The sequence below is a fragment of the Pundamilia nyererei genome, unplaced genomic scaffold (genome assembly GCF_000239375.1).
Source record: "Pundamilia nyererei isolate P.nyererei 1_Seehausen unplaced genomic scaffold, PunNye1.0 scaffold00090, whole genome shotgun sequence".
NCBI lineage: Eukaryota > Metazoa > Chordata > Actinopteri > Cichliformes > Cichlidae > Pundamilia > Pundamilia nyererei.
Window position 1 is genome coordinate 1,478,907 of NW_005187491.1, and position 13,235 is coordinate 1,492,141.

At 38.9% G+C, this 13,235-nt stretch overlaps 1 protein-coding gene across 4 annotated transcripts in view; it reads left to right on the forward strand.

Annotated features, from left to right (window-relative positions):
• The window catches only part of sema6cb (semaphorin 6Cb), a 146,238-nt gene that overhangs the window by 6,917 nt on the left and 126,086 nt on the right, over positions 1–13,235 (forward strand). For all 4 annotated transcript variants that reach the window (XM_005739218.1, XM_005739222.1, XM_005739223.1 and 1 more), the window contains exon 2: positions 12,709–12,796. The gene's annotated coding sequence lies outside the window, so the exon portion shown is untranslated. The remainder of the gene's footprint in view (positions 1–12,708; positions 12,797–13,235) is intronic.

Below are 13,235 nucleotides of genomic sequence, written 5' to 3' on the forward strand. Positions count from 1 at the left end.
CATCCTTCTGAGCTGAGCTTGCAGGGAGTGTGTGTAAGTGAGACGGCCTCTGGCCAAACCAGCCAGCTGACTTCCTGTTGGCTCCCCACACACATGAAAATAATCACATTGGTATGACTCCTCCGCACTTTCCAAATGATGTTGTATCGGATGGATCAAATTCTGGTAATAATTGGGGTCATTCTCTAATCATTGTCAGCTCGACCATCTCCATATACATTCACTGAAATGGGAAAGTCAGCCTACTTCCAGCATGTTTTTCACACTTTGAAATCTGAATGTTTGAACAGGAACATCTTCAAAACTGTTAAAGATAAAAACCTGAAATTTTCAATGACCTTTTTGGCCATAACATTGAAGCAGGATCTATAATTCAGGACAGATGCATTTAAAAAACAAACAAACAAACAAACAAACCACTTGAATAGTGGCTAGTCAAGAAACATGTTATGGGTAGACACAAGCATATTTGCTATATACAGCTATAATTATATATGTCTAAATTTTAAACTATAGATTTTACAGGCAGAAACTTTGAGCAGAAATTGTTCAAAAACTGTAATGATTTGATATGGAATAAACCAAAGGAGTTTTGGGTTTCTTAATACTCGTAAAACAAATGTGTTTTAGCAGCTCCTTTTCCAGCAATTTGGTTTATTGCTGTGTGCATCACAAGATGAATGTGGAAGTTGTAGTAATGTGGTTTGGCCAGTTTGCTGTGCAGCCCAGCAACATTTCCTCGTGTTGGATTTTTGTTTTTCTAGAGCAGGAGGGCTGGTAGATCTTTGATTTGGGTTTTGTTTTGAGTTTTGTTTTTTATTCGCTTGTAAAGCGAAAGATAAGAGAGAGATTAATTTTGCCTTAATAATGAACTTATTTCAGTTCTGCGCTGCATCAGTGCAGTTTTGAAGTTCTTGTGTTTTGACAATTAACCACAAAAGATTATATCAGTCCTTTAGCTGGCAGTATGGCAGTTTAAGTATGATGAAGTTCTTTATTTTGTTTCCTGTGCATTTTCCTGTTTTATTTCTGACAATTTTTGATCGCCTTTCCACTAAACCTGGAGCCTTTTTATAGTGCATGTTCTCAAAAACGTTTATCTATTTTCTCTGTTGTGCAGTATCGTGTTTTCTTCAGCATTTTCGTCTTCATTGCTGGTTGTTGTTTCTTTCTTCTTCTTTTTTTTTTTCTGTGTGTGCCTCACTTTTCAGAGATTGGCTCTCAATCAAGTGGTGTGGGCAAGACTGTAATGCTGTTTTCAATTTGTGAAGTTTTTGCTTCTTTTAGTGGAGCTTTTTTTTCTTTGCCTGTTCAGCCACAGTGGCTATCACAGCTTCTACTAACAGCCAAGTTACTCTCCTATTTCCTGCAAACAAACAGCTGTTGTTTCTGGAGGAAATGTAACCATCCATCTTTGTCCCTGGCAAAGACCTACAAGATAACCAGAGCTCTTTTTGTTTTGGTTTGCACTTTCAAAAAGAACATTAGGCACAGCTTATTTTCCGTAGAATAAGTTGTTACAGACATGTATTGCTTTGAATTGGAGCACGTCTCTATCCAAGACAAACATTTGGGTCTTTTTAAAAAATATATATTATTAATAAAAAAAGGGCTAGTTTGTCCCTACATGTTTGGCTGGATATCATTACACACAGAGCTTTTGGTGGCACAGATTAAAATCTCACAACTCCTCCTGAAATGGTGAACTGAGAGAAAACAAGGCTGATCCAGATCGGGTGGCAGAAAAAAGACTGGCCTCATTTAAGCCGGCTAACAATGCCTGAGAATCAGCTGTCACCCGTGTCTGTTTTGATACAGTTGTTTTTAGACTCTTCATTAGTCTGCTGTTTAAACAGAGTGATACTTTTTAGTCAGATGCATGCCTGCTTTGCGCATTTCGAGGATGAGAGACTTTATTTTTGTAAAGATTGTGAGTACTGTGTGTAAGGAATTTATGTTGTCAGTAATCCAGTCTGCTAATGTTTTAGAGCAATATTGGAGCTGCTGGCATCATTACTTCTTTTTTTGTTTTTTAAAACACAAATGCAGAATGAGGCCTGTTTTCATAGTAAATCTTTTGATAGCTGATCATATGAAACAAGCAACTGTAAGTGTCATATTGCACTTTAAGCCACTGTATTTATTTTATTTCTCATACTATAAATCAACTGATTAGTTTTTGGAAATAACAATAAAATGAGTTGATACTTCCAGGTCTGCATGCACATAAATGTATCAAGTGTATAATGGGGGGAAAAAAGAGAATCCCGCCAAATTCTCACATTTGAGAGGTTTGCCAAACATAATTGAAATCCACCAGAAGTGGATTGCACTGAAAGACTTGGAAGGAAGTGTGCAAAGTGTTGATGTTGAAATGGCCATCGCTAAGGCTGTAGAGCAGATATGCGGAACGAATTGGGTGATGCAAAGCAATGTGGGTTAAGAGTTTCTGGCAGAGTGAGACTGAGAGATTGAATATCTGATTTTTCTCAGGTTTCTCTTTTGATAATCTGTTGCACAGAAATTGTCTGGCTTGTCAGATCTCGACTGAAGCAATTAGGTTGACTGCATGAGGGAGGAGGGGTCTGGTGTGTTGGTGCTATTGAAGTAACTTTGAGTTATGATCATGCCTCATTGTTGCTCATTGCAGTTTTTTTTAAATGAGAATTTTTATGGCCCTGAAACGTGAAATGAAGCAGGAAATTAAAAAACCTACGTTTTTTTTCCCCTCCTTCCCTCCTGTCCTATTCATCCACAACTGATGCCTTCAAACAGTAGTAGTTCCTCGTTTCTATTCTCCACACACTCAGGTGACAGGTATTCACATATTTAATTCATTTAAGTGGTCAGAGAATTGATTTTTTTCTGCAGGGAGTTATCTCACATCTTTTGAAAATGAAATGGGCTCTTCTCACAGCTGGATGGTAATATGACAGTCATACTTTGAAAGAAGATCATAAATGCATCTAATTTCCAAACTTTCCAAAAATAGCCCAAACCACTTGACCCCATTCCTTGAAAGGTTGGGCAAGTCTACATGCACTTACCGTACTGGTCTTACTTTAAATGGATAGCAGAAGTTAAACTCTGCAAACCTTAAATTTAGGTGGAAGGTAGATTGATATTTTCTGGAACCGAGACTGGCTTCCCAACTCTCGGCCTCCCTCGGGGTCTTTATCCGATTTCTTAGGCATGCACCCTGCGCTTTGCAGATAGGAATTGTGGCTGATTTTGTGCAAACAACACTCTGCATACCCTTGTGCTTAAATCTGTAATGTGTTAAAATTAGAATCTATAGTGTGTTTTCTTTTAAGATTTAACTGTGAATTCCTGGGTGAGTATGAAATGTTTTACCTGTGTGAGCATTTGGGGCCGGATGTTGGCCGCTTTAATCTGCTCTGACACTCTCATGCTATTATTTGTGTATATTTTAGTGGTCACCATATGTGCAGTGAATGTTTGGCTTGGACAATGTGCGATAAGTCTGCTCGCCTACACTTAGCTTGGTCATTTTCATCCATTTCTCAGAACTCCGGGCTTGTTTCCATTAAACTGAGGCTATTTTTATATCGGTGTTTGAGGGGGAGGGTTTATCAGGGGGTTTCAGTTAGTGTCATATGAATCCAAACCGGGCAGGGGTCCAGGGTGAGTAAAACAGACCTCCTCCTCCTCTCAAGTGCCCTGAACTCTTTCCATTTGGAGAGTGTGTGTACCAGTTTATTAACCATGTGTTGACTCACTACCACAGCTGTGTGATTGTGTATGAGTTTGCATTCTTGTGGTTAGGGGAAAAAAAAAGGAATTCTTCATAGAGTCACCATGAATCCCTTGATGGTTAAGCACTGATGCAAAGAAATGTTAAGAAGAATTAAAATGTCACACTGTGTTGCTTATTTTTATTTCTTGACCATAGACTAAAAACGCCAAACATGAATTTACTGACACAAATCAGAGAAAAACAAATTAAAATGCCCCAAAACATGAATAACATAATTGGATTAATACATTAAAGCTTGCTCTATACCTCTATAAGGTCTTGACGAGGGATGGGTATCGTTTAGGTTTTATCCGATACCGGTGCCAAACTGGTACTTTTGAAACGGTGCCGGTGCTTAAACGGTGCTCAAACCGGTGCTTAAAGAATGGAGAACACAAAATTGGTCCAAAAACCTCTCATTTTTAGCTGGTTTTTTTTTTTTTTTTTTTGTTTGTTTGTTTTGTTTTGTTTTTTTGTAAAAAGATAACAATGTTAGCCTTTTCTGCAGCTATGGGGCATATATGGTATCACTCTTGGCTGGAAGCAGTGCTTAATCAATGGAAAAAACACAAACTTTATCCAAAAACCTCTCATGTTTAACTGTTTTCCACTTTTTCTTTGGTCATTTTAGCCTTTTTGGCCAGGGTGAAGGGAGCATCTGCCATCAAACAAGAAGACAGCCGCATGTAGCTGTGATGGTGTTTGCTAGTTCCATTACATGCATTAATGTAATAATGTGGTTAGCCTACTAAATTACACACGAACAACATTAAGCTACTCACGCAGAGAAGAACGGCTGCTGCTGCCATCATCACCCGTCATTCATTTCTGCTACACTGGCAGGGCTAGGGGCCAGGACTCTATTCTTCGGGTTTTTGGGGGATGTTGCTCCGGGTCCGATAACTGGCAACCCACCCGCAGTAGATGTGCATGGTGTGAGGTCTCGCAGCAAGCTATCAAATACGGCGCATTTCTCGGCTTTAAAAAAAAAAAACGCTATGCGTCGCCAGGTGTTTCATCGGATTTGAGGTGTTACCTCCTTTGACAGTATCACAGTATCAGCTTAAAGCACTTGTTGCAGGCTGCTGAGTTTGCATCTTTTGCTGTGAAGTACAGCCAGACTTTTGACCGCTTCGCCTTGGGCATTTTAATCTGTAGCTCTGCATAAAAGAACGTACGTACCTAGACCCGCCTACTATCCTCGGAAACGTAAAATGATTGGCTAGAATCTAAAGTGTATCACAGCTTAGGAAAAAAAAAAAGCACCGAAATGTGCGCTGCTTTTTGGTCTGGTTACTACACCGGTACCCATCACTAGTCTTGACCTCAGTAAATGCACGGAAATTACTTTTGTTTTGATTTTGCAATAGATTAAATTGAATTCAACTTAATTTCTGCCTATTCCCTAATCAAATAAGCAGAGGATCATTTGAGCACCAAGTTAACATTTCTTGCATCATGCTTCATGTGTTATCTCAGATTGTGAGCTGCTCATCTTTCTTCTTTTTGCATTACAAAAAAAGCATCTTGCATACATGACACATTTATAATTGAGTTATAGTGAGTGTGACTAAATAAGAAAGCAAATGGAAACAAAGGTTGAATCTTCTTACTTGAGCATATATAAATAAAATATAAAATAACCATCAATGATGTCAATTTGCAGCTGTGTTATTGAATTTTGGATATCCACTGGTGACGGAAAAGGTCATGTTGCTTGTCAAAAAATTCTGTTAGTCAAACTATAATTCCCCGAACATGAAAACAATCTTAGAGTAATTGCACATGATAATTTTGGCGTGTGTGTGTGTGTGTGTGTGTGTGTGTGTGTGTGCGCTCCACAGTGATGTGGATGACTGCGCCGGGCTTTAAAAACATGTTCATTAATTTACTCTGAGGCTGTAAACTTATTTCCACCAAGAGACACACAAACACAACAAAACACACCCACTCAGCCACATGAGCAACTTCCAATTTCCAGCGAATGAAACCTTGTTTGAGCTGTCTTCATTGCCTCCCTCTCTGTCCTCCCGGCTTCCATCGTCTCTCCCTGAGGGGCAGTTTTTAGTGACTGATGGCATGAAAGCCAGCTGAGGGTAAACAAACCAGCAGACCACACTTTTGCTTTAATGTCACAAGTCAATGACATGCAGCTGGGTGAAAGGAATGAGGGAGGGGGGCGGCAACACCTACACTTTCACTCTCAGGGCCATATCTGAGGCTGACAGTAGCCCTCCAGCTAAACACAGACAGTCTGCATTAGTGTTGGCCTGTAGCTACAGGTGCCAGGAGAATCAAGCCCAGTTTTATAACTTGGACAGAAAGACATGGTACGAGTGTTTATGCTGCTCTGAAGCAGGTTTATACAGCTTTGTTAAAATTATCATTATTAGGTGTCAATTTTGCAGCCTTATGGAAAAGAAAGAACAGTCCTATGAGCTACAAACCTTTACTTATTATGTACACTTAAGTGTATTTCAGTTGAGCTGTATTTTTTTTTTTGCACAATCACTAAACAAACACTATTTCTTGTTATTCAACTATGAAATATGTGGGTTCTTTAAGAAAAAAAAAACAAACGAGGGGGGCTTCCCCTCTGTGTGAGGCACCCCGGATTCTTACTCGATTGTGGGCCGTGAAGTTATCAAATACCAAGTTTCCATAATATGGCAAGATTAAGAGGAAGGGCTGTTCAAATTGCACTGTCTCATAGTTTTCTTTTGTTTGGTTTTAAGATTTTAGTCATTTAGACCCAAGTAGGTTTGACGTGGGTCAACCTTTCACAATGCAACTCTGTCCACCAGCAGCTATCAGATCCTTCTGGAAAAATAAGGTTTGATCTCACAGGATAGTTTTTGTCTATGGAATTTTAAATGAGTTTAAAAGTGCCACTGAGTTGGCAATATTTCTCCTGGATTACTAAGTATTAAACCCTTTCTACTAGGATTGTGACAATAGTAGAATTTCACATTTGATATCAATACCCAGAAAATACTCAGTATGACTTTGATACCAGATTGTCTGACTGTGCTATGTTCCTGTTGTCAGAATTTTGTTGCTGATCAGAGTTGGTAAAGTAGGGTGCCGCTCTTGTCTAGTTGCTAGTGGGCTTATCTCAGCTTCAGAAAGCTTGCAAATAGCTGTGATATAAATTAACACTGCCTGTTGACTTTACAGACACGCAGGACTCAACATTTGCTTTCTAGTTCCAACATTACTGTCATCATTTTTTGTACCATCCCCCACCTTAATGATAACTTAACAGATGGCTGATGTGCCAAAGGGGTAATTGCTATTAGTTTTACAGTTACTGTTAATGTTTGCAGTGTCTGTGTGAAGATATACAATAACTGCTAACGGGCGCTTTAGTGGTGTTGAAGTGTAAAGTGCTGTGTCAGCCTGGAGGCAAAGGTGGGATGCTGCAAATAGTAGTTGTTTTTTTTTCCTACCTACTTATCTGTCTCATACAAGCAGGTAAAACAAAATGGACTAATGCAGAATTATTGTCACATGCATGGGGTTTGGGGTGTGTAACATATATTGACACAATAAAAGAGTGCAAACATTAGGCTTGGTGTCTGCTTTGTGATAAAAAAACAAACTTCTTCCAGTGAAAGTAAAGTGCTATGCCATATATAATGGTTTTTATTGTTTGTTTCTTTTTTAAAATATTTTTGCCATAAGTGTCTTTTTTGTAATTTCTTTTCCAAAGCGTCTTGAGAAGTAGATCTCTTCGATTTCTAAAGATCTTTCAGAAACACTTGACTCTGACCTATGAATCATCAAGCATATAAAAGGCACCTAACTCAAGGGATGGACCAGTGTTGTCTACCCATACCAGAAAACTTTTTAAATTGTATCTTTAGGCACTTTAGTAGCACTTTACTGCCTGGGACATAAATGCATAATTTGTTCCTATTTCTTTGGTTGAATCTATGAAAAATGCCAGAGATAATGACACACATGCACGCCATTCGAACTGGCATCAGAAATGACATCAGTGAAAGTGTGGCTGTCAAAAAGCCATTCTTAAGGAAAACTGGGAGAAAAGGCTGAACTGTTCCTGAAGACTACTTAAAGAAATGATTAAAAAAAAAGTTTGCCTACAAGGGTTCAGGCTATGTTGAAGAATAAAGGTGGTCTTACCACATTTTCACTTTCAAGCTTGTTAGAATTGTACAAACTCACATTGCACATTTCAGTAAATCAATCTATTTTTCCAATTTTCGAGCAAAACATAAAGACAGTACTGTATGTTCCAGAAACATTGCTCTCTAACAATTCAAGTCATTAAAAAAAATAGCAGAATAACTTTAAGGCATAGTCGTGTGTGCATGTCAAACTGTCTTTGAACACATTTCAAATTTGTACTAACTGAAAAACTCGATATATTGACCTTTTTGTGAAAAAGTTCTGCACGAAAGATGGGGAATTAAATCAAATGTCATGTGCAAGTTTTATTGACTATATAATAATAGCAATTCAAAGCCGTTTATCAAGTACCAGCACCCCAACCGAGATCTAGTGTACTTCCTGCAGCGTACTACTGTGTTTGCCGCTCGTCAGTCAAAACCCCTCTGATTTGAAAATTAAATCTGTGAAAGAAGAGAGCTACTGACTGGCCTATGCCTAACATGTGCAGGAGACAGAGGTCAGTAACTCCATAGACGGCAGTCTATTCACAAGGAAGATCTTTTTAATTAGACTATGTTCTTTTAATTAACCAGCCAGCATAATGTCTGTGTCCATTTGTCAGCCCTTTACAATGCTTAGCGGAGCAGGGTGGAAATACCTTCTTTTGTCTCCTCACTGTTTCAGAGATCCCTGCTTCCTATTATTATATATCATTGTTCACTGAAATGTATTTTTTCTTGTCTTTTAGATTAGCATGATAATACCCCCATGGAGGGGAGGAAAAGTGGTGAAGAGCTATTGCAGGACTGCTCGTCAGGCTCACTGTGTGCAAGACCGTGGTTATTATCATACTGAATGCACCATCAGTTAAGCTAACAGCCTAAATTTCGACATTTATCTCCAATATCATAGCCTGACTGTCAATTGCATAGGGAGCACTATGGTAAATTACAGGTTATGTCTTGCTCCTTGGAGCCTGGATCGTTCCCCAGTGTAATTACGTTATGCTAATTCTGCCCCCCATGTACTTCCCATGACAGAAAGAAGGCTTTCCAACTGTTCAGATATTAAGTAAAATATGAAGGAATAAATGTGGCGATTTACGCTACGGCATTGCTCGCGAAACCCGAGCACACCCCTTGTTTCTCCATGGAACTCTAGGGGATGGAGGAAAAGGCTCAGCTAGAGCTTGTAGCCATGTTTCCATAGACCGGTTCAGCTGCAGGTCAGGCCACCTTGAACTCCTCAGCTGGAATTATTGTGTCAGAGGTGGACAGGGTCAGGCCACGCTCCTCCCTTCAACACAAGGACTTTGTTAGTGTCGGACACGCAGCAGACACTGGCAGCACAAATCCCTGTCACGCTCTCGGAGTAGAACCCTGCATGGGTCAGAGGTTGTGTGTTAAGGGGGCATCCCCATTTCATGACCTGAATACTGATTGATTTCCTTGAATGGCTATCAAGGTAGGGGGCCTTGCCTAGTGATTGCAGGGACTGGTCAAACCACTTACCCTTACCCCATGTGGCGATTCGCAGTGAGAGAATGCGGTACAAGGGAAGGGAAAAGCCACTCTTTGTCACAACATGCGCAACTCCTCTGCTCAACTGTGTACCTCAGCGGGCGTATGTTTTCACTTTCCCTGAAACAAGACACTAGACCACATGTTTCCCTTTTAATAGGCAGCTGAGTGAGGAAAGGGCAGGAGTGTGGTCTGTTTGCCATTTGGTAGAAGATGGACGAGGCAACACTCCCTAGTTCCTCTGATAGATTTATTAGTTGTTCAAAATTGCACAACTGCAGTGGCCATTGACCGTTATATCAGTCATTCAATTAGCGGTGTTCAAAGTGCTTGACAGTCACCTAAAAGGCTGAACAATTTTCTTTATTTTCACAGCCAGACGAGTAATTAATCATTCCTTTCAGTAACCATGTTCTGGTAAACACTAACCAGAATATGGCAACAATGCTAAAGTTGGAATAAACAATAAACAAAATCAAAGGCATGATAAAATGAGCCCTTCAATTACTGTAAACTTCAGAAAGTTTTCACTGACTTTGTTTACCATAAACTGAATTTGATCTGTTAAAATGACTAGCACAGGGAGAGCAGAATAATGCACAGAACTGTGATTATGACTAAAAAGTTCATCCTTATAGAGTATCTGCAGTGGGACAATGCCATTTAAATGTCTCCCATCTCCTCAAGTGAAAAAGAAAGGTCACAAATAAGACTGAAACATGGCACTCATCATCACTATAAAACCTCATGATCCCTTGTACTGATGGGAAACCCTTTAAACCTGAGTTTCCCCCATCAGGGTGGATTTGATATTTGAAGTTGGCTTGTTTCTGCTTGAGGAAGCAGCACAACATGTCCTTGTGTCCTTTTACTGAACTACTAGTAAGTGAACACATTTAACAATGTTGTCAATTGTTCAACTAAAAAAATAATCTTACCCATTGTTATGATTTTGGTTGATCATGTTGTTAATGTCTGTGTAAATTAGTTGTAAAACGGCCTTATTGACAAGAGCTTGTGTATTAAAAAAAAAAAAAAAGGTGAGAATAAGTTCAATGTGTGATTGGCCTAAATATTTTAGTGGCTTTCAGCTTTGAGTCATCACACGAATTGTCACAGACCAGATCATACACTCTGGAGTGATATGAAAAGTGAATAAAAAAGCAAATAAATATTCCTACAGCGAACTCGGATGATTAACCAAAGGCTGAGAGTTAGAGAAGATGTGAGTGTTCACACTGAGGCTTTTTGCTTTCCGTGCAACCTGAAAGTTTGTGCTTTTTAGTATAATTAAATAGTAATTAAGAACTGCTAATCACTCCTCCCCACCATTGATCTGAAAAAATGTGCATGTGGTGTGTTTTGTTCATTGGAACTGAGAAATAATGGTGTCATCTCCAGTCTCATTGTGGTGCATTTCTTTACTTTGGTCACTTGAAAAGTCGTTCCCCAGGCGTGAGCTTGGAGGAGTCGATATATCCGTAATTGATTCTTTATACTGAAATGACTAAAAGCTTGAATTTGCCAAAGCAAGCAAATAAGAAAACAAGTAAACATCCAGTCCAGAGATGAGGCATCAATTTGATTACTCCTTCAGCTGTAGCTCCCAGTTGTGGTTTTGAAATTATTCTATTAGAAGGATCTAGTTTATGGGTTTTATTAAGAGCTGAGTGTGAGCCCAGACTAGTCTAAAGTTCTAATGATCAGGGATTCTCTTTCATGCTCGTCACACGCTCAGGACAGATTAATATAACACTAAGAAGAAAAATCTCCAGTACTTCTCTTTAATGTCAGGGCTTATTTTTTGATTTTTTTGTCAGTATTGAAAATGCAATTTAAACCGTTTGCAACCTTAGGTAATATGTTTGATATTTTATATATTTATGTAGCAATTGCCACACAATACTGAGTTGTATATTTTGTGGCAATTGCCCCCCATTTCTAGACATGTTGCACGAATCTACCAGATGGCCTGATGTATGGTATTTAAATCTTCCTTAGTTCTGGTAAAAACACAAGAACACAGTACTGAAATCTTCTAGACGCATTTAGGGGCAATTTAAAGTCTTGAAAGTGCACCAGAGATAGCTTTGTAGCTCAGGCAAAGGAATTTGTTTTCCACAAGCCCTTATCTTCCTTTTGAAGTTTTGTGTTTTTTCTCAGACAGTATTGTAAGTTCCAACAAATACCAAACACAGATCCTTATTGTCAACATACCACTGATGCAAGAAAATAATGACCGCACGCCTAATGGTGTCACAATAGCTGGTATAGGCTGTTACTGATGCACAGCAGTTCTACTTTCCATTTGGGACTTGTGGTCCTTTTGTCAAAACAGTGAGAACTTGAGAGAGAAGAAAATATGCTGGCGAGCTGGCTATGCCTTAACCTTAACTGAACCATCATCAGCATGTGGCTGCCAGCTGGAGTGTTTGCTAATCCAGAGGATGCTGCCTCTGCAAGTCTTTCTGGGCTCTGCTACTTGAAATTTGCAGGGTGTAAAGGTCTAAACCTCAGTCATCACCATTTGTCTGAATTAATATTGGGACAGGTGGAGATCCAACTAGGTCATTATATTACACAGTATTTCACAAAAATGCTTAATAGTTATTGCTGGTTTAATAATTGAGACTCTACATACTCCCTATGGCTATATGATAAAGCAAATTAAATACTTTTGCTATAGGATCAGGAACTACATCCTTCTAAAAGAAAGATAATCACTTGTCAACTTTTATGCATCAGTGACTCAGAATTTCACATTTTACATTTCAGCTTTCAGCTCAGATGGAATGTTTTTTGTTTTTTTGTTTTTTGTTTTTTTTTTGGTAATATCAGGCTGTATGAAGCTCTGTTTAGGTTTGTGCACTGGCAAGGTGAAGACGTTTTTTCTGGGAGCAGACTGCCAGAGCAGATTGTGAGCTGAGATGCCATCATCAGATTTGGCAAGTTTGGGCTCTTGGATTTGTCAAAAGATTTTGTTCACTTATTGCAAAAGCAACCTGTTGTCATGCGAACAGCATTTCCAGCAACGTCTTTTCCTCAGAGTTCAAAGCAAGTTGATTCACATTTTCATTTCACATTCTGGCATTTTTCTGATGAAAGTGAATAGGACACCCAGCAATGGATACTTGTCATTGTTATCTATACTTTGGAGTTTTAGAGATTTGTGATGGAGAATACAACATGACTACTATGACTGTTTTTCAAGGCTTAGGCAGCATCACCATAAGCTGTCCTGCATTATGTCTGAGATGTACACAGATCTAAGAGGCATCTCCTATTTTTCATTCACAGATTCACTGACAGCTGGAGTGTGTACCAAGCTGGTCTAGTTACCTGTTTGGTGGATCACTGGATTCAGCAGAGTGTTTGAAAAGTTAAGGTAAGCTTTGCCGCTTCTTTCTAAAAGTGTGACTTTCTAAATGGATCCAATGTAATTAAAAGTTAAATAAGATTTGATTTGATGAGGCACGGAGTCACTATTCACTGATCTTTCAAATGCAGTATTTAGATTGAACTGAATATATGTGACAGTGAAAGTTCTACTTTCATGAGGCATCTACAGAGGACACTTAATTAATGGATGGTCTATGGAAACAGTGCTACTGCTGCTTTTTTAAAAATAGGTGATTGAGCATACAGCACTGTATCTATCTAATTAATTTAATCAAAGGTAAGGAACCAGCTTTAACACATTTGCCATACAGCATTATCCAAGGACAAACTTAATTTAGTCCACTGGTTTTTAACTGGTGGGCTAAGCAACTGAATGAATATGCTATTTTTAGGTAAAGACTTTGCTGATAGTATTCCTTTATTCA